A 27,133-nucleotide genomic window follows, 5' to 3' on the forward strand; every position below is an offset into this window, starting at 1 on the left:
GGTAGGTGCCTTGAATACGCTGCCAGGGAAAGTTGTGGAAGTACATATGATAGCAATGTTTAAGAGGCACTGAGATAAGCACATGAACAGGTAGGGAATTGAGGAATATAGAACACATGCAGGCAGATGTGCAGTTTAAATTGGCATCATGGTTGACACAGACATTGTGGGCCGAAGGGCCTGTTCTTGTCCTATACTATTCTATGTTTTATGTTAAAGGCACCAGATGACAATTTCCAACAACAATGAATCTAACAGCTACATTTCGTAGCCATACAATTGACAAATAACCCACTGTCAACATCCAGGGAGATCAGCATTGACCAGAAATTCAACTGGACCAGTCACATAAATAGGGTGGCTAGAAAATCGGTTCAGAGGCTGGGTATCCTTTGATGAGTAAACATTTATCCTGTCTCAAGGCTCTTTATATAGGCATGATCAGATAAAAATGGCCAACAAGCCAATGAAGGAGATGGTAGATGGGTAATTGTTTTAACATTCATTCAGAGACCTGTCTCGGATTTTTAGCTCACCTTATTTATCACAACTTGCTGTTGTGTTAGAAGGCAACCAGGATTCAACCAAGTGATTGTCTATGGAACTGATGTCAATATAAGCCAGACTGCTTGAAAATAATTGCACTTCCTTCTTCAAAGTACGTTCATCTTCAATGCTGCTTTGTTTTCCTGATTTATCTTTACAACCAAATTCAAATTCTCTTCCAGGTGTGGGAGAATAAAAGTGACGTTTCAAAAGACATTTTGAAGGAGGGGAAAATGTTTTAAGAAGACAGTTCCAGAACCTAGGACCTGGATGGCTGAAGATAAGGCAAATAGAGAAGAGATTTACCAGAAGACAGTGCCATAGGATTGCAGGGAAATGTAGAGTATAGCAGGAAATGTAGGGACGTAAAAGGTTTTGGAAAAAGAGAGGGACTTGACCATAAAAGGAGTTAAAAATAGGGATAAAAATTTTAAGTCTATGCTGTTGCAAAATCTTAGCTTTAAATGTCATGGCCATGAGGTGAACATAGATAAATCAGTTCTATCAAGTTGCATTATTGTTTTGTGAGCTTTATAGTTTTTCTGGTAAGTACCTAATCTAATTTTTATGTGGGTTACCACAAACAAAAAAGAGTATTGTTGAGGTCAGATGTTTAGAATAAATGAATATTTTTGAAATAAAACTGTGTAAGAACATGGAATTAAAATTTAAAAAAATGATGTTTTATTACAGTGAGGTGGTCATACAACACCTTAAACCAAATATCAGTGATTGTTAGTGGAATTAAGTGAGATTACACAGCACTGCAGCATAATTAATTCTAATAGTTTTGCAAGAGGTTTTGCTGGACTACTTTTTGACAATAACAAGACAAGACTGCATTTAAATGTCTGCTTACTACACTTTAATTTTCTTCCTTTGCAACACATTTGTAGCAAGCTGGCTGCGGCATTTAGAACCAGAGATTGCAGTTTCAAAATATGGGATCAGCCATTCAGGATACAGTTGAGAAGAAATTTCCTCACACAGACAAAAGTGAATCTTTGAAAGAGGATTGTTGAGGCTCAGTCACTGAGTACTTTTAAGACAAGGATGATAGATTTTTAAATATTAAAGGAATCAAGGGACATAGGGTCATTGCAGGAAGGTGGCACTGAGAAAAAAAAACATCCATGATTCTAGGGATGGCCAAGGAGGCACAAGGGGCAAGATGGCCAACTCTGCTTCTATTTCTTATGTTCTGATGTCTTTTTGCAGGTGAATTTATTTATTTGGTTCATCAATAGGATGGATCCATTTTTTTTCAAAGTCAGTACATGATGATAAGTTTATTCCACAAGTACTTTTTATTTATAACATGATCATAGAAATTTTCAGCACAGTAGGAAGCTTTGGGTCTGTCATAGCTATGCTGGTCTTTCAAATGATTTTTCCCCACATCCCAGCATTTTGTTTATATATTAGATAATAAAAAATGAAGGGATTTTTCATGAAATTGTTATTAGATCTATAATTATTTTGCACTGTATGTCCCTGACAGTGTATTTAATGTTAAAGAATGTTATTGCATCATGAAGAAAACATTAATTTTAATGCCATTAGCATAATTCCTCTTCACTATTGCATTCATTTTTATTCTGTAAAATAGCTATGATCCTTCTTGAACATAAAAAGTTATAAATACATGCTCCGTCAAGCACAAGAATGTACTATTCAAGGATTTTTAAAAAAGTCAGATTAAACATACTTTCTGCAAGGCTGCACAACCAATCATCAGTGAGGTTTACCAACCATGAGACCTAAGTTGCCTTAGGATGAGGGAAAAGTTAGTTCAGTGCAATACAAATATCACCTTAGGGGTAGCTTTGGACAAACTGTTCTGCTAATGATAATTTTGAAATGTAATTTACTTCTAGTATGGACCTGATTTTTCTAGTACATTGGATGTCCGTTGTAACCAGACAAACCAAGTCACCATTGATAGCAGAATGAAAGGAGGGTGAAATTCAACTTTGGTAGTAGTGTCAACCCAGATTGTAAATCTATACCCCACTTTACAACTCACTGGATTTTTCTTTTCCATTGACTATTGTGCAAAATGGTCAACTGACTCACTGTTGATCATTTTATACTACTGACAAAGTCAAATTTCACTCCCAATAATTCTGAGTTGCTTGTGCATCTGTCTTCACTTCCCATAAGTTTTCATTTTTGAAACTTCATTCAAACGCCTGGGGACTCACAGACTTGTTTCTCGGTAATAGCATCCTTTGCAAGTTTCATCACTGATCTTGATTTTTTTCAGCTGTATCTCAATATGCTGGCAACTTTGATCAATTGAAGAAACCAAGTGGCTCTTGCTGAGATGTGAGAGGAGAAAAAGAATCATTAATATGTGCAGTTTAAATTAAAATTTAAAATAACTGTTGTTATGTAGTAAGTTAAGATTCCTCTGGTCATTTGCAAAGGGTCACTTTCCCTTTGGGTCTCACTGTAAAGTTTCATGTTTGTTCCCACCCAGACAACACAAAAGGTTTTCTTAAGGTGAGGAGACATGGGATCCAAGGGGACATTGCAGTGTGGATCCAGAACTGGCTGGCCCACAAAAGGCAAAGAGTGGTTGTTGAAGGGTCGTGTTCTGAGTGGAGGTCGGTGACCAGTGGTGTACCTCAGGGATCTGTACTGGGACCTTTACTATTTGTGATTTTTATAAATGACCTCGGTGAGGAAGTGGAGGGGTGGGTTAGTAACTTTGCAGATGACATGAAGGTTGGGGGTGTTGTGGATAGTTTGGAGGGCTGTCAGAGGTTACAGAGGGACATAGAAAGGATGCAGAGTTGGGCTGAGAAGTGGCAGATGCAGTTCAACCCAGATAAGTGTGAAGTGGTTCATTTTGGTAGGTCAAATATGTTGGCGGAATATAGTCTTAATGGTAGGACTTTTGGCAGTGTGGAGGATCAGAGGGATCTTAGGGTCCGAGTCCATAGGACGCTCAAAGCAGCTGCACAGGTTGACTCTGTGGTTATGAAGGCATATGGTGTATCGTCCTTCATCAATCAGGGAATTGAATTTAGGAGCTGTGAGGTATTGTTGCAGCTATATAGGTCCCTGGTCAGACCCCACTTGGAGTATTGTGCTCAGTTCTGGTCGCCTCACTACAGGAAAGATGTGGAAGCCATAGAGAGGGTGCAGAGGAGATTTACAAGGATGCTGCCTGGAATGTGGAGCATGCCTTATGAAAGCAGGTTGAGGGAACTCGGCCTTTTCTCCTTGGAGAGACGGAGGATGAGGGGGGACCTGATTGAGGTGTATAAGATGATGAGAGGTATTGATAGGATAGATAGTCAGAGGCTTTTCCCCAGGGCTGAATTGGTGGCCACAAGAGGATATAGGTTTAAGGTGCTGGGAGTAGATATAGAGGAGATGTCAGGGGTAAGTTTTTTACTCAGAGAGTGGTGACTGCGTGGAATGGGCTGCCGGAAATGGTGGTGGAGGCTGATACGATAGGGTCTTTCAAGAGACTGTTAGATAGGTATATGGAGCTGAGTAAAATAGAGTGCTATGGGTAAGCCTAGTAATTTTTAGGGTAGGGACATGTTCGGCACAGCTTTGTGGGCCGAAGGGCCTGAATTGTGCTGTAATTGTTCTATGTTCTATGTTACTAAGTCCTGTAAACAACCAAAAGAAGTAGAAATGATGGACCAGAATTGGATTTTTGTATTTTATGGGAAATGATCTGAACAGAATGAGTGATTCAAACAAAGAAAATCTGACAATTAGGACATGGAAACAGGAATACACTATTTCGCCCTTGAGTCTATTTTGCCACTCATTGAGATCAATGTGATCTCTTTTTTAAACTCCTACATCTACATGCTCTGGCTCCATATCATTTTATATCCCGGACTTACAAAGATCTATCGATCATACTTAAATAACATTATGATAGGTTCAGGCATCACCTGATTTTGTAAGAGAAAGTTCAATATTTTGGTCAACAATTGCCTAAAGGAGTATCTTTAAAAGTTTTTTTTACCCTTTCTGTTGTACTACAGAGATGCCATGTATATAGCTTTGGCCTGATTAGATCCATTTCTTGTTGGGCAGTACCTCAGGATTGAGATGGCATGCTTCCACTCCTGTTTTATGCGTTCTGAAATGGCTGATGAGGATGATATGAGAACAGCAGACTCTTATAAAGATGGGCAGGAGGTGCCTGGTGTTCTCCCTCTATCACTTATGCTGGGCGTCTGTGTGCTGCTGATGCATGGACTCAAAGTTCTCAATACCATCCCGAGTGTTCCTTCTCCACTGTGATCGTGGCCTAGAGGTTGTCTGGACTCAGTGGGAATCTTGTACACTCAGAAACATGTGCTAAAATTGGGTCCTGTGTAGTCCCTGATAGGACTGGGCTTAATTGAATGTTTGCTACAAATCTGTCTGAGAATGACATCACCCTTAAAGGCACAATCCCCATGAAAGTACATAACAGACACAGTGTTTGATCATGTGAAGGTGAGCAAGCACTTGAGAATGGAAGCAAACTCAAAAAATATTTCACTTCAGAGTGACAGTAGGCAACAGCTCTGATATGATTATCAATAAATAACCTAGAAAAAGAGATGAGTTTTCCACAGACCAAAATCTGACAGTAATGAGAGACCTCAGCCTCCTCCACTGCCAGGAGAATTCCAAGTGCAAACTGGAGGAACAGTACCTCATCTTCTGTCTTGAAACCTTGCAGCCTAATGGCATGAATATTGAATTCTCCCACTTTAGGTAATCCCCACCCCCCTTCCCCACAACCCCCCACAACCATGCTTCTTCTCTTCTTCCTTTTCCTAGCCTCTTTTTTTCTACCTTTTTTCTGCTCTCTCCTTACCTTTGACCCATCCCCCGGGGATCTGCTCTCCCCTCCTCCCCTGCACCTGCCTATCACTATCTCTTACCTGCATCTACCTATCCTCACCTTGTGCCCACCCCGCTTCCCCTCTTTTGTCCACCTATCACTGCTCTGCTTTTCCCTCCTAGATATTGAGCTTCCCCTTTTCCTATCTTCAGTCCTGAAGAAGGATCCTGACCCGAAACGTTGACCACCTGCTTTTCTCCACAGATGCTGCCTGGCCTGCTGAGTTCCTCCAGCATTATCGTGTTTTTCACCTAGATTCCAGCATTTGCAGTCCTTTGTTTCTCTAAAATCTGACAGGTGCTGTAGTCTAAAAACAAAACATACAGGTGCCTGAAATATGAGATAATGCTGAAAATGCTGCAGATACTAAGCAGGTCAGGCATCATCAGTGGAGAGAGCAATGGAGTAAACCTTTTATGTCGACGACCATTTATCAGAACTGGAAAACGAGATAACAGGCATGTTTCAAGTTGCAGAGAAGGGAAAGGAATGGCTAGAAGGAAGGAATTGTTTGTGATATCATAGAGACCAAGAGAATCCAGGTGAAACAAATGAGAGGGTGGTAAATGTTTGGTAGCTGATCTCCCAATGTAAGTAGAGGGAGGGTAAAAGAGAGTGGTGTAGCGACTCACCGTCCAGGCAGGTGAACCGGCTCGGCAGTTGGGTCGCGCGACGTCGGAGCGACGAGGCCCAAGATGGCGGCGGGCCTTCGTCTTCCCCAAGCGACGGGGAGAACCCGCTCGCGGGAAAGACTTGATGACGTAGCATATACGTCATTGCCGGTTGCATTGGGCGGGAACAGTCTCCCTTAAAAGGCCCACGCAAGGCGGGAAAATAAACCAGTTCTTGTTTGGCAATCCTTCGACTAGCATCTTGTTTTATTTCGTGGTAGCAACCGCTACAGTAGAAAAACAGTTCAGGTACTGTGAGATACAGAGCACAACACGTACTGGAAATGTAAAGCAAGAGGGAATGCTGGAAATATCCAGCAGGTCAGGTGGTATTCATGGAGAGAAGAACAACAACTTAATGTTACAAGTTGATGGTCTAATATCAGAATTGGTCAATTCTGAACATAGTCTGGCAATATCTGCTTTAGAATTGCACAGAGTGTAAATTGATACAATTTTCCTTTTCCAAGTTAGTGTAAGAACTGAAAAAAACACTACAAAATTCCCAGAACATTTTAAATACAAGAAAATAAGCCAGATAGAAATTATTCTCACAAAGTGAAAATGCTGTTTGAGGTAAAAGATAAACCGTTATTGTTGAATGCCGGAGCAGGTTCAAGGGCCAATGGTTACTCCTGCTCCTATTCCTTATGAAATTATGAAATTTCTTCAACATTCACAATATTACAACAGTTTTTATTTGTCTATGGGAGCAGGTGATGCAATGGGGTAATTGGGCAATGTGGGAAGACCAAGAGAACAGTGAAGTGAATTTAAGGCACATAGCAATAGATTCTAGAAAAATGCTTTCCTTTGGTTCTGTTAGATTATTAAAAGAACTATATGCCAATGACCATTATTGAATGATAGATGGACATATTAAAAAGTAGCTGAGAAACATCAATGGCATCTTTAATTCATATAGTTGAGGAAAAAATAATCATTGAAGGCATTGGCAAATTTTACACAGATTAGAAATAAGTCATCCGGTATCCAGAATTTCTGGGATAATAGTTAAACATTGTAGTGAGTCACCGTCCGAGCAAGTGAACCGGCTTGGCGGTCGGGTCACGCGTCGTTGGAGCGGCGAGGCCCAAGAGGGTGTTGGGCCTTCGTCTTCCCCGAGCGACAGGGAGAACCCACGCACGGGAAAAGTTTGATGACATAGCGCATACGTCATTTCCGTTTTTGGTGGGCGGGAACTGTTCCTCTTAAAAGGCCCGCGCAAGGCGGGAAAATAAATCAGTTTTTGTTCTGCAGCCCACTGACTAGTGTCTTGCTTTCACATCGCGGTAGCAGCCACTACATTGGTGACCCCGACTGTCCAAATGGATTTTGGACCCACACAATGGACGACAACGCAGCAGCCGACGCAGTGGCACTCAAGCTGCCCACCTTTTGGACGCTTTGGCCCAGCGTCTGGTTCGACCAGGCTGAAGCACAATTCCAACTACGGCAGATCACCTCCGACTCCACAAAGTACTACCATGTGGTCAGCTCTCTGGACCAGGAGGCAGCTGCCCAGGTCGGAGATTTCATCCAGTCTCCTCTGGAGGAGGATAAGTACCCAGTTTTCAAAGACCTTCTTATTCAGACCTTTGGCCTCTCCCGTCGCGAGTGCGCCGTCCGCCTGCTTCATCTCAACGGCCTGGGGGACAGATCCCCATCGGCCCTAATGAACGAGATGCTGGCCTTGGCTGAGGGACACAAGCCTTGCCTAATGTTCGAACAGGCCTTCCTCTAACAACTACCTGATGACATTCACCTGCTGTTGGCCGACGCCGATTTCAGCAAACTATGTGAGGTAGCTGCCCGGGCAGATGTCCTGTGGAAGGCCAAATGCGAGAGTGGGTCATCTGTTGTCCAAGTCGCCAGGCTGCGAGCCCAACACCTACCTAAACCAGTCCCAGCAACTGAGCGACCACACCCCAGAAACACAGACGACGACACTGGCGACCAGCTGTGTTTCTATCATCAGAGGTGGGGCGCAGAGGCCCGTTGATGCCACCCACCCTGTCAGTTTCAGGGAAACGCCAGGGCCAGCCACCGCTGATGGCTATGGCAGCTGGCCGCCAATGCAGCCTCCTAGTCGTTCGGGACAAGCAGTCCGAGCCTCGTTTCCTTGTCGATGCTGGAGCAGAGGTCAGTATTTTGCCCCTGACTGGCTGTGACACTCATAACAGGCAACAAGGTCCTGTACTCAATGCCGCAAACAGCACAACGATACAGACTTTCAGTACCCGTACAGTTCAATTACAATTCGGCGACAGCCGTTTTACTTGGAACTTTACCCTTGCCACTGTCGCCCGGCCACTCCTGGGAGCCGATTTCCTTTGGGCCCACAGTCTGTTAGTCGACCTGCTAGGGAAGCAGCTAGTGCACTCCAGGACTTTCCAAGCCTACCCCCTGGGAGAAGCCAGACTACCAGCCCCGCGCCTGGACTCCGTTTCACTGTCTGGCAACGAGTTCACCAAGCTCCTAGCGGAGTTCCCATCGGTTTTGGCACCTCAGTTTACAAATTTGATGCCCAAATACGGGGTGCAGCACCACATCATTACCACAGGGCCTCCCCTTCATGCCCGAGCACGACGATTACCTCCAGACAAGCTCCGCCTGGCAAAGGAAGAGTTCCACCGCATGGAGGAGCTGGGGATCGTTCGCAGGTCAGACAGCCCCTGGGCCTCCCCCCTGCACATGGTCCCCAAAGCCACAGGCGGGTGGAGGCCCTGCGGCAACTACCGCAGGCTGAATGACGCCACCACCCCAGACCGCTACCCCATCCCTCACATCCAGGATTTCGCGGCGAATCTACGCGGGGCCCACATCTTCTCCAAGGCGGACCTCATCCGGGGATACCACCAAATCCCGGTCCACCCTGACGACGTCCCCAAAACTGCGCTTATCACTCCATTTGGCCTCTTCGAATTCCTTCGAATGCCGTTCAGCCTTAAGAACGCCACGCAGACCTTCCAGCAGCTGATGGACGCAGTAGGCCGAGACCTAGACTTCGCGTTCATTTACTTAGATGACATACTAATTGCCAGCCGTGACCACCAAGAACACCTTTCCCACCTCTGCCAACTGTACTCCCGTCTCCATGATTTCGGCCTCATTATTAACCTGGCCAAGTGCCAATTTGGACATGACTCTATTGATTTCCTTGGCCAGAATCACCAGCGAAGGAGCAACACCCCTACCCGCCAAGGTAGACGCTATCCGCCATTTTGCCCGTCCCAACACAGTCAAAAGCCTGCAGGAATTCCTGGGGATGGTCAACTTTTACCATCGGTTCATCTCTGCAGCAGCCCGTATCGTGCGCCCTTTGTTCTTGCTGATGTCTGGCAAGGGCAAAGACATCGCCTGGAACGACGAGGCCGTGGCTGCCTTCGTTAAGGCCAAGGACGCCCTGGCAGATGCCGCAATGCTGGTACATCCTAGGACAGACGTCCCAACCGCCCTCACGGTGGACGCATCCAACACTGCGGTTGGTGGAGTACTGGAACAACTAATCAAAGGCCGTTAGCAACCCTTGGCATTTTTCAGCAGGCACCTTAGACCACCCGAACTGAAATACAGCGCTTTTGATCAGGAACTTCTAGTGCTGTACCTGGCGGTCTGGCATTTCCAGTACTTTTTAGAAGGCAGGCCTTTTACCGCTTTCACTGACCATAAGCCTTTGTCCTTCGCCTTCTCCAAGGTCTCTGATCCCTGGTCAGCTCGTCAGCAGCGACATTTGTCCTACATTTCCGAATTCACAATGGATATCCAACATGTCTCCGGAAAGGACAATGTCGTTGCTGACGCGCTTTCCAGACCCACCATCCACAGCCTGTCCCTGGGTGTCAACTACACGGCCCTGGCTGACGCACAGCAAGCCAACGAGTTGCCCAGCTACAGAACTACAATCTCGGGCCTGCAGCTCCAAGATTTCTTAGTCGGTTCAGGTCAGCGGACCCTCCTTTGCGACATTGCAACAGGTCAACCCTGCCCTATAGTTCCTGCAGCCTGGCGGAAACGTGTTTTCAACTCAGTACACGGGTTTGTGCACCCGTCCATCAGATCAACTGTTCGACTGGTTGCCAGCAAGTTCGTCTGGCATGGCCTGCGCAAACAGGTCAGTGAGTGGGCCAGGACTTGTCCGCACTGCCAGACATCAAAAATCCAACGACACACCAAGATCCCGCCACAGCAGTTCGAGCCTACCCGTAGAAAGTTCAACCACATCCACGTCGATCTCGTTGGTCCCCTGCCAGTTTCAAGGGGAGCCCGGTACCTCCTTACCATCGTGGACTGGTTCACGAGGTGGCCAGAGGCAACCCCTCTGTCCAACACCACGACTGATTCCTGCGCCCGGGCGCTGCTCACAACTTGGATCTCACATTTTGGTGTTCCAGCCAACATCACTTCAGACAGGGGCACCCAGTTTACCTCCAGCCTCTGGTCTGCATTAGTGAACATGCTAGGGACGCAGCTGCACACCACCACGGCCTACCACCCTCAATCAAACGGGTTGGTGGAACGTTTCCACCGCCATCTAAAATCAGCCCTGATGGCCCGCCTGAAGGGTCCTAACTGGGTCAACGAACTGCCTTGGGTCCTGCTTGGCATAAGCACTGCACCCAAGGAAGATATCGACGCTTTGTCAACTGAACTCGTGTACGGGGCGCCCCTGGTCGTCCCAGGGGATTTCATACCCGCCCTTCGGGGCCAAGAGGAACAACCCATGGCAGTCCTGGAAAGACTGTGCGAGGGGCTCGGCAGCTTGGCACTGATTCCCACTTCGCGGCATGGTCAAGCCCCATCCTGTGAGCCGAAGGAACTACGAGACTGTAAGTTTGTTTTCATTCGCAAGGGCACACCCCAGACACCATTGCAACGACCATACGAGGGGCCATTCTGGCTCATCAGGAATAATGGTTCCACCTTTATTTTGGACATTGGGGGCAAGGAAGAGGTCTTCACGACGGACCGCCTCAAACTGGCCCATTTAGATCTACAACAACCGGTCGAGGTCCCAACATTGCGACACAGAGGCCGACCTCCTAAGCAACGGCTAGCACAGCCCGCGAACCTTGGGGACAATATCGCCGGTTCGGCGGGGGGGGCGGGGGCGGTGGTGGTGTTGTGTAGTGACTCACCGTCTGAGCAAGCGAACTGGCTTGGCAGTCGGGTCGCGCGTCGTCGGAGCGGTGAGGCCCAAGATGGCGTTGGGCCTTCGTCTTCCCCAAGCGACAGGGAGAACCCGTGCGCAGGAAAAGTTTGATGACATAGCACATATATTATTTCCGTTTTCGGTGGGCGGGAACCGTTCCTCTTAAAAGGCCCGCGCAAGGCCGGAAAATAAATCAGTTTTTGTTCTGCAGCCCACAGACTAGTGTCTTGCTTTCACATCGCGGTAGCAGCCGCTACAACATGTTTTTCTCTTTGGAAACTTGTTGAATAAAGGACGTCGATGGAATTAATCAATGATATAATTATCTTGTGACTCATATAATGTCCCTGGTAAGACCTCTTACTTTTTACACCTACATGTCTTGTAGTCTTCCCACCTTTGGCACATAGGTGAATTACTAGTCTCTTACCAAAGCTGCTTGTAATTTCCTTCAATCCTTTGAGTCAATGTTGGCTAATCCCCACTTATTTCCCTGTAAAATATTCTCCCTCACATGTCCACTAACACCCCTCTAATTCTTTTACTACTCATCTAGACTAGCAGCAATTTACTTCTGCCAATTAACCCAGCAACTAGCATATATTTGGGAGGTGGGAGGAAGTCAAAGCATTCAGGGGAACCTCAAGCAGTCATAGGGAGAACAGGCAAACTCCACACAGAAGGCACCAGAGGTCAGAACCAAACCTAGGTTGGTGAAACTGTGAGGCATCACTGTGCCGTACATGACTTGGCTGTAAAGAAGGCCATGTCACTATTGCTACTTCTGTGAGCTTGTTTTTTGCCTACATCACAGAATCGTACCCTTGAGTAAAATGTTTTATATTTTTCAGTGCCATCTGAGTTCTGCTGGTGATTCTTCATACTCCTTCATCCAGTGTGTTAAATGTTTTACTTGGATTCTCCCACATGTCAGCCCTCATATTAAACAATCCCACAACTCATCCAAAAAGGTCCAAAAGTTGCACCTTTTAGCTTTTATTTTTATGCCGACCAGATATTCACTAACCATTCCCTCTGGTCTCTGCTTGCATATGGCAAATTTGTAACTCTCGAAAATCTTTGAAGTCGCTGGTTTAAAATGACCCATCAGAACTTTTACAATATCCCAATCTGGGGTACTGGAAACTCACCAATGTCTTATGTGTCTCAGGCCCCACTGCCAGCAACAATGTTGTCTTCCACTTTTTGAGTACAGCTACAATCCTGTCTTCTGTGCCTTTTCCTGTGATTTCAATGATATTATTTGCTTTCAGGAATATCTTCAATTAGTCTATATACACAACAAACAGTTGAGATTTCTCTCATTTCTCAAGCACGCTGACATAATTGCAATATCCAGCGCTTGCAATCACTACTGCTTTATCAAGAAAACCCCATTCATTATTACCTCAAGCTGCAACATCCCAAAGTCATCAACAATGTGGTGACTGCCAGCTCTTCTGTGTTGCTCTTTACTAAGGCAAGTAATGAGGATATACCTACCAACAAAACCTCCTTCATGGACGTTGGTCAACACTCCTCTAAGAGCAAAAACAGAGAGTGCTGGAAACACCCAGCAGGTCAGGCAGCATCTATGGAAGGATAAACAGTTAAAGCTCCAGGTCAAAGACCCTTCATCAGAAAAGGATAAAAAAAAGAGAAGACAAGTCAGTCTTCAGTTTCAGAGAGTGGGGGCAGGGATGAATAAGACAAAAGGGATGGATATCTCTGATAGGGTGATGCCAGGGTTGCCATGGTGATTATGTTATGAAACCATCTGGTTGACAGATTAATGAGGGCAGTTAGAGAGAGAAGACAGGGATATGTAAAACTATGAAAAGCAGGTTAGATCTGTTGCTGAGAACTGAACCGAAAAGAGAATATTGAAAATGCCTAGCATATCAGGCAGTGTCTATGGAGAGGCCCCAATTGGGTTGAATTGTAGGAGAAATTAAAACAGAAAATATTGGAAACACGGTGGACAGAGAAACAGAGTTAACTTTTCAGGTCCAAGATCCTTCGTCTGAACCGTAAAAAAGAGAAAACAAGTTAGTTTTCGGTTACAGAGGTGGGAGGGATGGATTACACAAAGGGAGTATCTCTGATAGAGTAAGACCAAATGGAGGCACAAAAGGCTGCAGATGCTGGAATCTGGTGCCACACACAAGATGCTGGAGGAGCTCAGCAGGTAAGGCAGCAGATATGGAGGGAAATGGACAAAACGAAGGGCCTCAACCCAAAACATCAACTGTCAATTTCCCTCCATAGATGTTGCCTGACCCGCTGAGTTCCTCCAGCATCTCAGGAAACCACATGAGTTAATCAGAGGCAGATTATGCTTCTTTATTTGTGTTATATGTTGCTAAAAGCAGGCTGTGAAACATGCCCAGACTAGAATTATAGAATCATGTAGCATGGAAACAGGCCACTTAGCCAACTTGTCCACACTGACCAGTGGGCACCCTTCTGTATTAATCCCATGGCCCAGCACAGTCCATAGCCCTCTTTGCATAAGCGATTCATGTGCTCATCAAAACACTTCTCAAATGCTGTCAGTGACCCAGCTTCAATTACTCACTCATGTAGTGCATTTCAGGTACTTACCACTCTTATCCCTTCTAAACCTCTTCCCCGTTACCCTAAAGCTATGTCCTCTAGTTTTATCCACCTCTGATACGGAGGAAAGTTTCCTGCTGTCTACCCTATCTTTACCCCTCATAATTTTATATACATCAATCAAGTCCCCTCTTAACCTCCTCCACTCCAGGAAGAACAGACCTAGCTTCTCCAGTCTCTCCTCATAACTGAATTGCTCCATCTAGGCAACATCCTGGTGAACCTCCTCTGCACCCTCTCTACACCATCACATCCTTCTTATATCTTGATGACCAGAACTGCACGCAGCACTCAAGCTGAGGGCCGACCAAGGTTTTATAAAATTGGAGCATAACCTCCCTACTTTGGTATTTAATGCCCCGAGCAATGAAAGTCAGTATCCCATAAGGATATTAAGGGAGAGAGACAAACTGAGCCAAATCACAGATGGGTGACTGGCAGAAATAGCCAGTTTTGATACAGACACAAAGAAAGTGTTACTGAAGAGAATTTGATATTGTGTCCAGAAGGCTGCAATATGCCTAAATGTAACATGAGCTGTTCTTCAAGCTTGTATTGGGCTTTGTGATAGTTCGTGCAGCCACAGACAGATTAGTCAGATTGGGAGTGGAACACAGGATTAAAGTGGCAGGTAACCAGAAGCTCACAATTGCTCCTGCAGACTCAATGCTGGTGCGGCACAAAGCAGCTGTCCAATCTGGCATCCTTAATTGGAAAATAAATTCCAACGTAGAGGAGGCTGCATTGTGAATACTGCATGCAGTACAATAGATTGGGACAAGTGCAAGTGAATCATGGTTTCACCTGGAAAAATTGCTTGGGTCCCTGGATGGTGGGGAAAAGGTGAAAGGGCAGATATTACAATTTCTTGTTCAATGTGAGGTTCAGCCGGATGAATTGGTGGAAGAGAACTAGTTGGACCTCTTCTACCTTCTTTCCAACTTAAAACTAACTTCTTTTTTCTCCCATTCCCAGTTCCAATGAAGCATCTTTGACCTGTAATATTAACTTGGTTTCTCTTTCCACAGATGCTGCCTGACCCACTGAAGGTTTCCAGCATTTTCTCTTGTTTTACTCATCTGTCAGAGGTAGTGTAGAGGGCAGGCACAATAGCGTAGCAGTTAGCATAAAGCTTTACAGCGCCAGCGATCCAGGTTCAATTCTGGTCACTGTCTGTAAGGAGTTTGTATGTTCTCCCCCTGTCTGCGTGGGTTTCCTCCGGGTGCTCCGGTTTCCTCCCACATTCCAAAAGAAGTACAGGTTAGGAAGTTGTGGGCATGCTAGGTTGGCACCCGAAGTGTGGCGACACTTGTGGGCTGCCCCCAGAACGCTATGCAAAATATGCATTTCACTGTGTGTTTCCATGTACATGTGACTAATAAAGATATCTTGCCTTGCCTTGTATCGAATTTAGTACTGCATGCCGCATAGGTGTTAAAAATGCAAGCCCACCTTTTTATACACGGGTGTAGTTCACCTTTATTTTATGTTATATCATTCCTCACAAGGCTGGCGGTTCCAGGCGACAGTTTGGTCCCTTGCTGCTCCCATCTGTCACACAGTGGGGGACCGTCGTTACCATCCAACGTTGGTGCCGATGTTGTGGAGCAATCATTTTGAGGCGGTGGGGGGTGTTTTGTCTCAGCTGTTTCTCCTCACGGTGCCCGTTCAAAAATAAGCGAGCCAGCGACCACATGGAAATCAGAGCAACGTGGCTACGTTACAAATGCTTCCGGGTAAGAGGACGCTGTTGTTGTGAGGAGCAGGTAGTTCGGGCGCCAGGTTGCCGGCGGCCGCTGAGCAGGTGAGCAGCCAGTCAGCGTCCCTGTGACCGGATCTCCGCCGCCCTGGGCCCGCCACCGGCAGTGGGTCTCCAGCTGCTATGGGCGCTCACTGGGTGATGCCCCGGGGGTGAGAGATTCGGTCCTGTGTACGGTTGGTGGAGGAGCTTTTGGTTTGGAATAAATGTAGGCCCGGGGAAGTTATGGTTCGCCCACGGCGCCTGGCGCCCTTCGCCGTCCGGATGGTCCTTGCTTACGTGGGTATCATGTGTTGGGAGACCTGCTGTAGCACCTTTGGCCTTAATTCCTTCTGTCCACACGCCGAGAATTGGCAATAAGAAGGCGGTTGAATGTTTATAACTACAGTTCACTTTATTTGCTGGAGGACTGTTTTTAAACTGTCTTTGGATCCTAGAAGCAAGGGGGTATAACTATTATTGGGCAACCCCAATGTCATTGATCTGCATTTCCGCCTCGACAACTTCCAGAAGTACATCTGCTGGATGGTGGCTCCTGATTGCCGAGTTGTCCAGCAGGTTTGGGGATCTGTGATGTTTCGTTTCTGTAGTAAACCTAAGTAACAGGATGGCCCATGACAAGCTCTGTACAATGATGAAAAGTTCTATCACTGGTGTTTATGCGTTCATAAATAGTTTAGTAAATTGTACTTATGGAAACTGCAAGAGATTTGTTGGACCATAAACACTTTGCTACAGGGAATGGTGGAGGTCATTGCATCATTCAAAGAGAAATTGGGGTTTGGAGAAAGTGGGTAGTGGTTTAATCCCACAAAAACACCAGGTCAAAAGTCGAAAAGCTTCCTCTAGTATATTGAAATTCTGTATGCTTGTTGAAGGAAATAGGATTAAGGCATATCAATCACTTACTTATATCTATAATGATTTTCTCAATGTTTGCTAACCAAACTGTAAGTAGAACCATCCCTATTGACTTTGTTGAAGCATCTTTTAATGCTGAATACTTCAATGCTAAAATGATCTAGGGACTCTAATGTGGCTGCATGCTATAGTTAGAATCATAGAGTTGTACAGCACAGAAACAGGCCCTTTGGCCCAGTTTGTCCATGTCAACCATGATGCCTATCTACGCTAATCCCATTTGCCTGCACTAGCCCTGTGCCCCTTTACTCCTCTCCTATCCAAATGCCTTTTTAACACTAATTGTACCTGCCTCCACCACCTCCTTTGGCAGTTTGTTTCTTATAACCACAACCCTCTTGTGTGGAAAAACTTGCTGCTTGGGTTTCCCTTAAATTTCTTCTCTCTCACCCTAAACTTATGCCCTCTAGTTTTAGATATTTTTAGATATTAGATATTTATTTATTAGTCACATGTACATCAAAATACACAGTGAAATGTGTCTTTGAGTTACTGAGAATGAGTTGGGGGCAGCCTGCAAGTGTCGCCACGCTTCTGACACCAACATAGCATGCCCACAACTTCCTAACCCTTATGTCTTTAGAATGCGGGAGGAAACCGGAACACTCTAAGGAAACCCACACAGACATGGGGAGAACGTACAAACTCCTTACAGACAGCGGTGGGAATTGAACCGGGGTCACTGGCGCTGTAATAGCGTCATGCTAACCGCTAGACACCCACCCCCCCCCCCCCCCAACACCTGAGGAAAAAGACTGTGACTATCTACCCTATCTGTATCCCTCAGAATTTTATAAACCTCCATAAGGTCACGCCTTTGAGGAAGAGAGTTCCAAAGACTTGTGACTTTCTGAGAGGAAACATTTTGCCTCATCTCTGCCTTAAATAGGTGACTCTTTTTTTTAAACAACTACCTGGTTCTAGTTCTCCAACAAAAAGAAACATCCTCTCCACATCCAACCTGTCAAGACTGCTCAGGATCTTGTATGTCTCAGCCAAGTTCTCTCACACTTCTGAATTCCAGTAGACATAAGCCTAGCCTATCTAGTGTTTTTCATTTCAAAGATAAAATTTATTCATAAAAAATATATACAAGGAATGCCAAAAAAGCACTGCATGGCTTTCTTTACATTCATAGTGTTGTTCAGTTTATACATTCAGAGTATTATAGGTTCTATATATTTGTAGTGTTAGCATATTCTGTATACAGACCACCATTGCCACTCATGGCCTCCATGGCAAATTCAAACTTCAAGAGTTTGAGAGGCACCTTCACAGGGCTTAGCCCCTCAATGTCATGTGGCAGAAGGACTTTGGACTGCAGTCCTTCCCCACAAAGGCTCTACATTAGCTGCACCAAGCTTCAGTTCTTCTCTAGCATGTACTACTGCAGCCTGGTATGTGTCAATTGGCAGCATTCCCTCAGACATCTTGTTGTACTGGAAGAATAAGAAGTTTTGGGCAGACCAAAGAGCATCTTTCACCGAGTTGATGATCTTCCAATAGCACTTGATGTTTGTCTTGGTATGTGCCCCTGGGAAGAGCCTGTTGGTCAGAAAGTCCTCTGTTATGCAACTTCTTGGGATGAACCTCGATAAGGACCCTTGCATCTTTTTCTAGACCCCCTTTGCAAATGCACAGTCCCCAAAGAGGTGGGTGATCATATTATCCTCATTGCAGCTGTTTCAAGGGTAGCATGCATTGGCTGTGATCGTCCAACTGTGCAGGAAGGATCTAATGGGGTGGGCCTCTCTCACTGCCAGCCAAGTGAGGTCTTGGTGCTTGTTGGTGAATATGGCAATGAGGCGTTTTGCCAAATAATTATAAATATCAATTGTGTCCTTCTCCTGCAGTGTCTGCAGGACATTCCATTCTGACTGCTGCCTGATGGACTTGTGGTCAAAGGTGTTTTTCTGAAAGAACTTTTCCAAGAAGGGTGGGTAGTGCAGCAGTGACCAACAGAATGGAACATTGTGCAGCAATGAGGCTGGGCCAATCTTTTGCAACACTGGGCTCAGGCAAAACCTCAGCACATAGTGACATTTATTGATTACGCACTTCGGTTCTGTACACAGCTTGATAAACCAACACACAAATGTGGCCATCAGGACGAGGGCAACGTTGGGTATGCATTTCTCCCTATTGTCTGGGGACTTGTGCTTTGCAACCCATAGGATGCATTCCATCTCGGATCCTCAGATGAAATGGCAGTGATTGTCACAATGGAGGAGTGGGGTATGGGCCACACCTGCACCAAGTACAGCAACACTGGGAGCACCTTGCACCTGTTGTCCAGATTCTTGCTAGTCGTTGAGAGTGAGCGCCACTCCCACAGTCTGCTATCCACTCCAGCCAATTTTTGTTACATACCTCGATCCCCACATTTCCTCATAAGACAATCCACTCATTCCAGTTATCATTTTAGTAAACATCCTTCAAATGCTTCCAACATATTTACATCATTCCTTAATACGGGAATGAATACTGAACATAGTACAGGCCACCCTGGTGTTGTGGGGGGAGGGGTTGCGTTCCTAGAAACGCAATCATGATTTTCTGTAACACAAAATCATGTTTCTTGATGCAAGCACAGTTGACAAAGGGTGAAGTAAAATTAACTTTGTGTTAATTAATTAATTTTTTTCCACATAAATTCCATGGGAACAAATTTTATTCTGTATCACAAAATTTTTGGTAACGATTTGTGAACCCTAAGGATGAATTTCCATAACCCAAATGGCTGTAATGTGGGGGTTGCCTGTATTCCAGATATAGTCTCGATGATTAATCCTAAAATATAAATTTCCTAGTTTTATTAAATTCCTCTCACATCAACTTTAACATTGTTAGCTTCATTAATTATTTATACTACTTGCATATGAGCTTAATGCAATTTAATCAAATCCAACATTATACTCCATTTGCCATGGCAGATTCCTGCATTCTGCATTTAATAACTCCATTAGTGTGGAAAAAGACAAGCTACTTTGTAACAGAATGATAGAGCTCTGTTCTTAAAGTTATCACCTTGATGAAATTTTTCACTATTAACTTGAAATACTGGTATAACTAGATTTTCCTTTTTTGGTATATTAATTTGAAAAATCTTCCTGCATCAGAATGCAAACTTTTCTGGACTCATTGTTGATGGGATATGAAGTTTTAATGACTATATTGTTGCCTTTTCTGCAAATGCACCAGCATACTCATCAACATTTGGTATGCAAACAAAACAAAAATGAATGATGCAGCTTTGGGGTTTAGCTGGTTATTCGATTATTGTGTTATTGTTAATACTGTATTAAATAAAAGCAGGATCCCTCAAAGACCAAGTATGCATAACTCCTAAAAATGCTTAAATGTAGATAATTTTAGCAAATCGTAAAAAAATGAAAAGAAGGAAGATTCATATGTATCAGCTCTTTAACGAGCATAAAATGTTTTCTCTCTGGATTTAATCCATGCTGAATCTATTTTCCAACATAATTGAAAATTGTTACTGAACATAAAGCTGGATGATATAAAACACTTTTTTCATTAACCAGAAGATTAGTCACCTTGAAAGAGCAGTTTCTCCGAAGTGTTTGTCGTGTTTCTATAATCAGTTTGTGATGAAGTCAAGGAAGGGCACCATCAACTTTGGATATTGCAATGTAAACTCTAATTCCCATGGAGAAGTTTCTCATGTACTCGAGCTTCATCATTAATTTCTAAGATCCATCTCTTAATGTTGAGATTTGTTCGGCTTCTGATATAGTAAATCCCCTCCTACTGTAAACACTTAATATGCTACATTTAAAAGAGATGGAATAGCCAGGTTTGAATGGTTGGAATATGAGTACTTTTCTGCTGGTTCATTGTTATTGAGTGCATGGGCAAAGTTATTGAGCAAAATAATTGAGAAAAGCACTTCAAATACATATGAACATATGTGGCCAGTGCGATTAAAATCTTGCTGCAGTTCTTGTCTAACTTTGCATGGAAAAGAAACTATAGTGACAGTGCCTTATTGAGGATGGTTTCTTGTCACAAAAAATGTGAAGAATCAAACACTACTTATTCAAAAGTTTCTCTTTGTGATAACTCCTTGGTGTTTGGATGACTAGGTAACAGTAGCTTTACTGGAGTGACATGTTTCACTTAGCTTTAATAACCAGAACAACGTTTTAAGGGATTTAATGAGGAAATGACTAGACAGTCAGAAATGTCATCCTTTGACCTTCACTGAAAACGATACTTTCTTTTCTGCCTTGATAGCTGTGTCTTGGGTATTTGTCAACCTTTATATCTGACAGTGGGATCTACTCTAGTTCCACTGCTTTAGTAGTACACAAAACAATGTTACTGTCCCTACATAGTCAGTGCATGCTTTTTGTTTCATCTTGCCTCCATATTGCAATATCATCTATGCCCTGAGATGATGCATCTTTGACTCTTCTCCCATTTCTTGTCTATGGCCCTTCCTAGGCATTTCCTCAGGATCGAAGATAATTTATGCTCACCCTGGTTCTGTGGGTTGTGAGGAACTAATGAGGCCTTTATGGGGAACTACAGACTCTTCCACAGATGGGGGCAGGAATGCCTCATGGATCAAGTGAGTGGATAGTACGTTAGGTGGGATGTGCTTCTTTTGCCAGTTTATACCAGGCTTTTGTGTACACCCAATACCTGGACTCAAAATTCTCAGATACTACTACTCCATCTAGGGATGGAGCTGTGGGCTAGGGATTCCCAAGAGTCAGTGGAAAAGTTGCATATTTTGAAGAAGGCTTTTAGAATGTGTCTGGTTGGTAATGTCTTCCCACTACAAAGCTCAGAATAGTACCTGTTTTGGGAGTCTAGTGTCAGGCATGGGAACAATGTAACCTGCCCATAAGAGCTGCCAGGATGTAATTGGTATTGGTTTATTATTGTCACTTGTACTGAGGTACAGTGAAAAGTTTGTCTTACAAACCGATCGTACAGGTCAATTCATTACACAGTGCAGTTACATTGAGTTAGTACAAAGTGCATTGATGTAGTACAGGTAAAAACAGTAACAGTACAGAGTAAAGTGTCACAGCTACAGAGAAAGTACAGTGCAATAAGGTGCAAGGTCACAACAAGGTAGATCGTGAGGTCATAGTCCATCTCATTGTATAAGGGAACCGTTCAATAGTCTTATCAGAAGCTGTCCTTAAGTCTGGTGGTACGTGCCCTCAGGCACCTGTATCTTCTACCCAATGGAAGAGGAGAGAAGAGAGAATGTCCCGGGTGGGTGGGGTCTTTGATTATGCTGGCTGCTACACCAAGACAACGAGAGGTAAAGACAGAGTCCAAGGAGGGGAGGCTGGTGTCCGTGATGTACTGGGCTGTGTCCACAACTCTGCAGCTTCTTGCGGTCCTGGGCAGAGCAGTTGCTGTACCAAGCCGTGATACATCCAGATAGGATGCTTTCAATGGTGCATCGGTAAAAGTTTATGAGAGTCAAAGGGGACAAACCAAATTTCTTTAGCCTCCTGAGGAAGTAGAGGCGCTGGTGAGCTTTCTTGGCTGTGGCATCTACGTGATTTGGCTAGGACAGGCTGTTGGTGATGTTCACTCCCAGGAACTTGAAGCTCTCAACCCTGTTGACCTCAGCACCATTGATGTAGACAAGTGCATGTACACTGCCCCCTTTCCTGAAGTCAATGACCAGCTCTTTAGTTTTGTTGACATTGAGGGAAAGGTTGTTGTCATGACACCATTCCTCTAAGCTCTCTATCTCCTTCCTGTACTCCGACTCATCGCTGTTGGAGATACGGCCTGCAACGGTGGTATCATCTGCAAACTTGTAGATGGAGTCAGAGCAGAATCTGGTCACACAGGCATGAGTGTATAGGGAGTAGAGTAGAGGGATGAGGACGCAGCCTTGTGGGGCACCAGCGGAGGTATTGCTGCCGATCCTCACTGATTGCAGTCAGTTTGTTAGAAAGTCAAGGATCCAGTTACAGAGAAAGGTGTTGAGTCCTAGGTCGCGGAGTTTGGTGACAAGCTTGCTTGGAATTATTGTATTGAAGGCAGAGCTGTAGTTAATAAACAATAGTCTAACGTATGTGTCTTTACTGTCCAGATGCTCCAGAGCTGAGTGTAGGGCCAGGGAGATGGCATCTGCTGTAGACCTGTTTCGCCGATAGGCAAATTGCAATGGGTCCAGGTTGTCTGGTAGGCTGGAGTTGATGCGAGCCATGACCAACCTCTCAAAGCACTTCATGATGGTGGATGTCAGAGCCACTGGTTGGTAGTCATTGAGGCATGTTACCTTGCTTTTCTTTGGTACTGGGATGATAGTGGTTTTCTTAAAACAGGAGGGAACCGGAGATTGAAGCAGGGTGAGGTTGAATATGTCCGCAAATACTTCTGCCAGCTGATCAGCACAAGATCTTAGCACGTGGCCCGGGACACCATCTGGGCCAGGTGCTTTCCTCGTGTTCACACTCCGGAAGACTGATCTTACGTCCTCCACTGTGATCACAGGTTCATCTGCGTCGGTGGCTGTCAGGGTGGATGGTGACAATCCACTTCCCTTTTGTTCAAAAGGCGCATAGAATGCGTTAAGTTCATCAGGAGGGGATGCGCTGTTGTTAGCTATGCAGCCCGACTTCGTCTTGTAGCTTGATATGGCATGTAAGCCCTGCCATAACTGGCGGCTGGTCAGGGACTCTACTTTGAGTCGGTATTGCCTCTTGACATCCCTGATAGCTTTTTGAAGGTCATACCTCGATTTCTTGTACAGATCAGGATCACCAGATTTGTGTGCAGCAGTCCTCTCCTTCAGTAGGGAGTGGATCTCCTGGTTCATCCATGGTTTCCTGTTTGGGAACACCCGTATTGTCTTCTTTGGTACACAGTCCTCCACACACTTGCTGATAAAGTTCGTCATGGTGGTGACATATTCATCAAGGCTGGCAGCTGAGTCTTTGAACATGGACCAGTCCACTGTCTCAAAGCAGTCACGTAGGAGCTCATCTACTTCCTCAGACCAGCACTGCACGACTCTCCGTACCGGATCCTCCCGTTTCTTGCCACAGTGCTGGGAATGTTGGCTTGGGACTTGATGCTGCCATTGGTTTGTTTATTCTGTTAGTGGGTTTGGAATATTTTTCAGAAACTCCAGGTGCCTGCAGTAGGTAGTCCTGGTCTCATAAGCATATGGAAGCACAGAGAGGCCAGATGAAGATTCCCAACCCAAAACATTGACTGTCCATTTGTCTCCAAAGATGCTGCCGGACCTGCTGAATTCCTCCAGCTATTTGTGTGTTGCTCTCGATTCCAGCATCTATAGTCTCTTTGCTGCCTGGTAGACCATAATTTGTTTTAGCAGATTTGAGGTTCTGATCTTTCTTTTTCCTATGGTGAGCAAAGGCTCTGCTGGCATATTGAAGGTGATGGTGAATTCAGCTTTTGCTGAGAGATGGCTCACTGTGAACCTCTTATTGTTGAAGGCCAATGTTGTTTCATCGGGGCTGGTTGGAAGAGAAACTTTCTCTTGCAGATGCTGAGTGCAAGGCCCCTCTTCGTGCTTCAGTGAACAAGTCAACAATGGCCTGAAGCTTGGCCTCTGAGTGCAAGCAAGCGTAAGTATCCTTGGCATGTAGCATTTCATCTGCTGTGGTTAGGATAACCTTGGTTCTGGAGTATAGTCTTCCTAGATTGAATAGTTTCCTGTTAGTTCTGGACATTAGCTCTGCTCCAGGGAGAAGCTTCTTGGCGAGATGGAAAAAACTGTTGGGGCTGTGCCACAGCCTTGTTTCACACCAATCTTCCCTGAGATTGGCTCTGTTATAGACCTGTTGGTTACGATCATGCCTTGCGTGCCGTCGTGAAGCAAATTCAAGATTCATAAAGTTATATGGCAAGGAAATAGGCCCTTTGGACTAACCTGTCCATGCCAACTAAGATGCCTATCTAACCTAATCCTATTTGCATGCATTTGGCTAGTATCCTTCCTAAATCTTTCCTATTGATGTACCTGTCCAAATATTTTTTATGTTTTAATTATACCTGCTTCTGCCACCTCCTCTGGCAGATGGATATGAATTTTTGTGGGCAGCTGAATTTGAGGGGAATGCTTCGTTATATCTCCTTGGTGATGGTATCAAAGGCTTTGGTCAGATTGAGAAAGGCCAAGTGTAGTAGTTCGTGCTGCTCCCTGAGTACCTTTTGAAATTGTTACACAGTAAACATCAAGTCCACCGTACCTCCTGATGGACAGAATCTGCCCTGCATTTCAGGGAGCAAGTTGTGGACGTTCCTGGTGATCTTTCCTTGTGGCAAACAGCCTGGCTATTCCTCAGTGGTAACCACAGTAGGATTTGTTACCTTTCTTGCAGATGGTCATAATTACAGCATTTCTGAGGTCTCCTGCTTTTCTTAAATGTCGAAGATGGCATTGTGGATTTGTGACTGAAGCTCTTCAACACCATGTTTTAAACTTCAGCAGGAATACCGTCTGCTCTCAAGGTCTTGTTGTTTTACCAATTGTGATATGGCCTTCTTGATTGAATAAGTTAAGGGTGCTCATGTCAATGCTGGTTGCCATTGAGTAGGATTTTGAAGTGTTCCTCCCAGTGGGTGTTGACTGTTTCTCTTTTCTTGGTTCTTAGTGAAGTCTTGAGTGAGTTGGTAGTGGTGGGAATGAATTTTTAGAGTTGTGATGGAATATCTGTTAAATTTTGTTTTGTCCTGGATGGTGCTGGGCTTCTTGAGTGTTGCTGGGGCTGCACTTCTCTTGGCAAGTAGATGGTATTCCATCACACACCTTGTAGATGTTGGAAGGCCTTTTGGGGAGTTGAATGAGTCACCCACAGCAGGATACCCAACTTCTGACCTGCCTTGTAGCCTCAGTATTTATAGAACTGGCCCAGGTGCACTTGTGGTGAATGGTGACTCTAGGATGTTGATGATGGGGACTTGGCAATGGTAGTGCTATTGAATGTTGAGAGTTGGTGATCAGACTCTTTAGTTAGAAATGATTATTGCCTGACACGAGTTACTTTACGTGCCATTTTTCAGCCAGTACTGAAATGTTGTCTAAACCTTGCTGTATGTTTTCCGAGGAGACGTGAATGAGATTGGACATTATGCAGTCATCAGTAGATTTCCTCACATCTGAACATATGAAGTTCTTTGAAGCAACTGAAGATTTCTGGGTCTGATACACTGCCCTGATGAACTGTTGAAGCCAAGTCCTGGGGATGAAGTAATTGATCTCTAACAACCACTACCATTTTTCTAAGTTCTGACTACAGCAATAGAGAATTTTCCATTCATTTCATTGTATGAGGGCTCCTTGAGGCCACATTGATGGCATGATGACTTGAATGTCAATACAGTTCTTTTGATTTTGTGATGATGTTTAGAGCTGAGTGGTCTTGGTGAAATTCAAACTGAGTATCAGTGAGCAGGTTATCGGTGGCACTGTCAGCAACATGGCTTGTCTGGAGCTGTAATTTGTTCTCGACCTCAAGTCTTCAGCATAGCTTGGTGTTAACCACCCAGCTCGATGAAGGACAAGGGCAATAGGCACATTGGAAAACCACTACTGTGTGTTAACCCCCCACCCCCCACCACAAGTAGCGCACAATCCTGACTTGGAATCTTTGATTTCCTTTATTGTTGTGTTGTCTAAATTCTGAAATTTCTAATAATGGGGAACCTTCACCAGGAAAATGCAGCAGTTCTAGGTAGAAGCTTGCCATTGCCATCAAAATAAAGGCAATCAGGTTTCAGTAGTAAATGGTGACCTACGTTCCATAAATGAATGTATTAATAGAGCATTTCTGACAAGCTGACAATTAGAAGTCAAAATGTTGTACTGACTAGGCTGATTTCTTTGCAATGGAAGTGTGCTTTTAATTTATGAATAGCTAGGATGAACTGGAAGCACCCATGGCCTTTGCTGCATCCAGTGCTTTGTAGTGGAGGCACCAGAAGCAACTCAGTGGATTATCCTCTCGGCATCCTGATTAAAAATGGCTACAAGTGCTTCAACATTTGGCATTCCTGTGCCGAACTCTGTCATTATCAAGGATAGGTTTGTTCTTGGAGTCACTTTCTCTCATCTGTTTGGTTGTTAATATTCCTGTTCTAATGTTTGGAATAGTGCATTTAAAAGAAAAAAAACACAGGCAAAGTAATATGGATTTTTTCTTGTTTGAAAATATATTTATAGAAATTAAAAGCACCTTTTAATTTTTCTTTATGTTTTAATTTGTTCTGATTTATTCCTTGTGGATTGATTAATGTGATGTTGGGTAAAAATGAACAATGGAGTACTTGTTAAACAAAAAACTTCAGGGCCACAGTCATTTCAAAGCAAATAGAAAGATATTGTTAATGAAACATTCTGGATTGAGAATTTTTAATTAAGGTTTTAACTGGTATTGCTTATGAGAACAATTAATATTTTTGTTCTGATTGTATACTGAAGCAATTGGCCATTTCCGCTGTGAAATTAGGTCAAACCCTTTGAGTACATAAGAAAAAGTGCATCTTAGCTTTTCAAAAAAAAACATAGTAAATGTTTTCTGACATTTTCCTTTTGTGGTATACTACCATTGTAAATGTGTGATATTTTG

The 27,133-nt window shown here is 44.4% G+C and overlaps 1 protein-coding gene and 1 long non-coding RNA gene across 4 annotated transcripts in view; one reads left to right on the forward strand and one right to left on the reverse strand.

Annotated features, from left to right (window-relative positions):
- Window positions 1-2,172: 2,172 nt before the first annotated feature.
- LOC127578475 (uncharacterized) lies at window positions 2,173-15,430 on the reverse strand. The gene is made up of 3 exons (XR_007957525.1): window positions 15,308-15,430; window positions 12,391-12,482; window positions 2,173-2,867 (listed from the first exon to the last, which is right to left on the reverse strand). It is a non-coding gene; the product is annotated as an uncharacterized LOC127578475 (long non-coding RNA).
- A 19-nt stretch (window positions 15,431-15,449) lies between these two features.
- Window positions 15,450-27,133, forward strand: part of LOC127578474 (coiled-coil domain-containing protein 91-like) — a 121,811-nt gene continuing 110,127 nt past the window's right edge. The window contains exon 1 of one of the 3 annotated variants that reach the window (XM_052030551.1): window positions 15,450-15,591. The gene's annotated coding sequence lies outside the window, so the exon portion shown is untranslated. The other 2 variants (XM_052030550.1, XM_052030552.1) reach the window with 2 other exon arrangements.

Source organism: Pristis pectinata, chromosome 15, assembly GCF_009764475.1.
Source record: "Pristis pectinata isolate sPriPec2 chromosome 15, sPriPec2.1.pri, whole genome shotgun sequence".
In the NCBI taxonomy this organism is placed as follows: Eukaryota; Metazoa; Chordata; class Chondrichthyes; order Rhinopristiformes; family Pristidae; genus Pristis; species Pristis pectinata.